The 4,896-nt window shown below is 32.9% G+C and overlaps 1 pseudogene across 1 annotated transcript; it reads left to right on the top strand.

Moving 5' to 3' along the window:
- Window positions 1-3,113: 3,113 nt before the first annotated feature.
- Window positions 3,114-3,612, top strand: LOC306670081 (large ribosomal subunit protein eL21-like; annotated as a pseudogene). The gene has a single exon. The product of its transcript is annotated as a large ribosomal subunit protein eL21-like (transcript).
- Window positions 3,613-4,896: the final 1,284 nt, after the last annotated feature.

Here is a 4,896-nt window from a genome sequence, read left to right as displayed (position 1 = left end):
AAAAATAAAGTTCTTGCTAAACAGACTTGAGATTTTAGTAGGCATGGTGTTCTATTGAATCACCTGAGACATTAATAAAGTTTCAACAAGTCTCCTTTATGTGCCAGTCTCAAATAATGTATTTTCTTTGAAATAATTCAAATGGTTCTAAAGCTAATAATCATGTAGAATGGCCTCCTCTTTTCACAATTAGCAAGCATTTCAAAAGGAATGACACTGGTCAAGAACACTGAAATTTTTCACTGTACATGTATGTTTTTAACACTGCTATGGTTTTATGTATTTTGTTATATCAACTGAATATCTTTAAAGTGTCAAGGCCTGATTTTAAATGTCAAAAAGAAACTCTTAGTAAACATTGTAAGATTTCAAACTTGCAATCTAAGAGATGCAGTAGTGATAAGATATAAGGATTAAGCCAGTATTAAATCATTCTCCTAGGCAAAAGTATGGCCACTGAAATTTGAATTATAATATTTTTAGCCCAAATAGAGAAAAGAGTATGAACGCAAAGGAAACACTACTTTTTTCAGCTTATAGAATGTCCAATGCCATCAACTTTGGGCTTGGGTCACTATATTATGCTCTATAATGTCAAGGGGAAAGAATATTAATGCTTTATTAGGAAAGTGAGCTGGATGGTTATAAGCATACTTCCTGTAACTATATACAGAAGTAGCCCTGATCACATTGATTTTTAGTCTAAGCAGACATTTTTGTCTAATTGGAATATAATGGTGCTAAATAAATTAAATTCAACATGTTAAATATGAACTATGAACCAGACACTCTGAGTACTTGTTATCCAATGCTGAAGCAATTCTGTCAAACCAGGCTTGAGGATGTAGACTGACTATATTCATGAGATTAGAAATATCAAATGAGTAGCATTAATTGTGAATTTATAAGTCAGCACTATGTAAATGCTTTTCATGCATTATTTCATTAATCTACGAAATTCCATGAGGAACTTGTGTTCTTTTCCTCATTTTATAGTAAAAGTAGTAATGTATCAGAAAATCAACAATCTGCTGTTAGAGCCAGAATTTGACCTCTCCTTTCTCAAAAGATAACTGGACCATAATATCCAGGTATAACATGGGGTTCCATTGTATAAGACCTATATCAAAATAAATATTCCCTGCTAGGATTAGTTTACCTTTGTAGGATACAGAGGAAGAAGTAGGAATCATGGGAGCTTTATCACTTGACATAAAAAGAACACAAAATGAGAATCACAATAAATTTCACTTCAATCAGATCAAAATAGATTCCCTAAACTTGGAAAGACTTTATAATCTTGTGTTTGGTCTATTCTGAATTATTTACTAAACATTGGGTCTTATGTTTGGGTGTTTCTTTTGATGACATTGGAGTTGCTTACCAACCTTCCCACACCTTCCATCAGGCCTTGGCTGAAATAATATTACATTTTATTGTGGGGTAGTTAGTGTAGTGTTGAATTGTTTTTCCATTTGGATATTTGAAAAACTTAGAAGACTCCACACAGGATATCCATGTAAGGATTTTATACAAAGAAAAAACATATAGAATGACAAGATAAGTATAATTCAGGTTAACATTAAGGATCTGAGAGATAATCTAAATTGTGCTGAGTCTCTAGCTGAACCCCCAAGTCTATGAGGAATTTTGCCTTCAGTAGGAGGGCAATTTGGAAAAACTTGCAGTGGTTCTTTAAGTAGTTAATCCAGATTGGTCAAAGTGTTTGAGCCCATTGCAAACCAACAGGAAAAGATGAGGCATTGTCACCAGGAAACTTAGTAAGGTTAAGCAGTATACCATAAATTCTACTGCCTTTATCTTGAGCAAGTGTCAAAAAAAAAAAAAAAAAACAGACATCCAGGAATTTTCATAGATACAGATAACAGTACTCCAGCTATCAATCAGTTGTCCTCAGGTACCCAAATCTATATTCTGGAGTCATTTAACAAATAACATTGGTAAAGTTGTCCTGCATTTGCTGAATTGTTTAAATTCCATAAACTCTGCATTTAAAACTCTTGAAACTCCTATGGCTGTCCCATGTCTGAGTCTAAAAACAAAAAACAAAACAAAACAAAAATTTGGTTCAACCAGTTCATAGAGAGATACAAACATGTGAACAGTTCTTATAAATCCTATGGGTCAAATTGACATCGACTTACTGTATTTCAAACATGAATTGTGTATATATACTTTGCTGTGATTATAAAATTTCACATGTAAACTGTGAGTTTTATAAGCCAATTGGATATTTATATAACCTGATTAAATATATGACTAGAAATATTATCTTCAACCAATATTAGAGGTGCATTTGAATTTTAAGAAAATAACATATATTTGGCTAAAATGATGAATATGCCCTTCTACCTTCTAAGAAAAAAATCAGAATTTAGTTCATATATTTAATACACTGTCAGCTTTTTGCTTTGTAGTTTTCTTCCACTTTCAACTTCAGTTTAAACATAATATTAGTGGCATTTTCATGGATCATGTTAGCCAAAAGTCAGTGCAACTCAACAGGATTCAGCAGAAAATATTTAAAAGGATGTCTGAATGATTATTTTCCACTTATTGTGAAGTTAATTGGACTATATATAATGTATAGTAATATCATTTCTAATTTGAATAAAATTTAATTTTAGATCAGTCTTCACAAGCTTTTAATAGACTGACATTTAAACTGAGGCTCACAAACATTGGGGAAAAGTGTTATAAATATGGCAAGAGAATAAATATCATGTGTGATTTGCATCAAAGAGATCAGTAAAAATTTTTAGACTTTAATAAAATTGACAGATACAGAAACAGATATAGATGTATGTGTGTATGTGTGTGATGTTTCTGTTAAAAACACAGGGAAGCTGAGGAATTCCAATACAATGAAAGCACCCAACCCAAAGATCTTGGTTTCTATATACCAATATCCAGGGATCATTGAAAAAATAACTGGCAAGAAATATGTACACAAATACCAATTCAGTTTTAAAAGGAACAAATAAAGTTTCAACAAGGTATGCCACAAAAAGTTACTGGCAAATAAGTATCAAAAAGAGCATAGACTTCTCATTAAAACATAGACAGTGGCCTTTTGACCAGAACCGCCATCTTCCAGTAATTCGCCAAAATGAGGAACACAAAGGGAAAGAGGAGAGGAACCCCATATATGTTCTCTAGACCTTTTAGAAAACATGGATTAGTTCCTTTGGCCACATATATGCTAATCTACAAGAAAGGTGATATTTAGACATTAAGGGAATGGGTAGTGTTCAAAAAGGAATGCCCCATAAATCATATCGTGGCAAAACTGGGAGAGTCTACAATGTTACCCAGCATGCTGTTGACATTGTTGTGAATAAGCAAGTGAAAGGCAAGATTCTTGCTAAGAGAATTAATGTGCGTATTGAGCATATTAAGCACTCTAAGAGCCGAGACAGTTTCCTGAAACGTGTGAAGGAAAATGATCAGAAAAAGAAGGAAGCCAAAGAGAAGGGGACCTGGGTTCTGCTGAAACGCCAGCCTCCTCCACCCAGAGAAGCACATTTTATGAGAACAAATGGAAAGAAAACTGTGCTGATGGAACCTATTCCCTATGAATGCATGGCATAATAAATGTAAAAAAATAAAAGCCTGTGAACCTTAAAAAACAAAAACAAAGGAACAACAAAAAAAAAAAAAAAAAAAAAAAAAAAAAAACATAGTGGAGTAGAATGTCTGTGTGAAGATTCTCACACCCTTCACTTAACCAATTTTAATATCTTAGGACAGTCTCTCCACCTTGAGTCCTCAATTTCATTGGCAGTAAATCTGCATGACAAAAATAATGTCTATTTTGTTAGTAATACAGTTGTGAAGAATTAAATGAAATAATATGCAAAGTATTAAAAGCACTGAACACTGTAACCATTACTTAAGTATTGACTTTTTACTTATATCATTACAATTTTTTATTACATTAACTATTTTTGTTATATAAAACCATACTTACCTGACTCTGCAGTATATTCACTTTTTATAAGATAGGGAACAGAAGGAAACATTACTAATGATGATTAGCAAACCATTTTTAAAACTTCATGTGTGTATGACAGCAAAGGAGCTGAATTAACAATATGGAGTTTTAGTCAGGAACGATGACACACATTTCTAATCCCCAGGTCTTGAGATGCTGAGGCAGGAGGATTGCAAATTGAAGGTCAGCTAGGGTAGCTTAGTGGGTCTCAACCCTGTCTCATTGAAAAGGGCTAGGGATGTAGCTCAGTGATAAATATATCCCTAGATTTAATTCCCAGCACTGGGGAAAAAAATAGAATTGGAGAAGAATGGAAAGACTGCCTTTTCAGTCACATAGTGATCATATTATTCTGATTTGCTAGTTGGAAGGGTATGATTTCTGAAAGATTACTTTTTAGAGAGTTTAGTTTCATATTACTATGATATTTTGTCAATAATATATCACTATTATAATCTGGATCACCAGAAGTCCTCAGTTTCCTATAGATACTATGCTACAAATATTTTAAGTTTCTCCTATGAAGCATTTTAATTGCCTCTTTGGGAATTGTTAGACTGTTAAATTACCTACACATTTTTTTCCAGTGGTAATGTGAGGAAAAATCTACAAAGACAAGTCAAGTGATGAAAATTTGGTGCAATTATTTAAATACAGTTTCATTTTTAAAAAGGTAATAATGACAACATGATATTCATTTGAGTTCCTATTTCATCATTTTCCCCTCCATTTTCTCCTAGCACAATTAAGAATACAAAAATTTTAGGCCAAGGAAAAAGGAAGAAGTTTAGGTTAGAAATAATGAGGAAAATGGGCAATCACTCCTAGATAATTGAGAGTGGACTGCGTTATCACTTTTAGAGCAAGGGGCCATAGCATTA

The sequence above is a fragment of the Sciurus vulgaris genome (assembly GCF_902686455.1).
Source record: "Sciurus vulgaris genome assembly, chromosome: 9".
Taxonomy (NCBI): Eukaryota; Metazoa; Chordata; class Mammalia; order Rodentia; family Sciuridae; genus Sciurus; species Sciurus vulgaris.
This window is presented reverse-complemented; position numbering and strand designations above follow the sequence as displayed.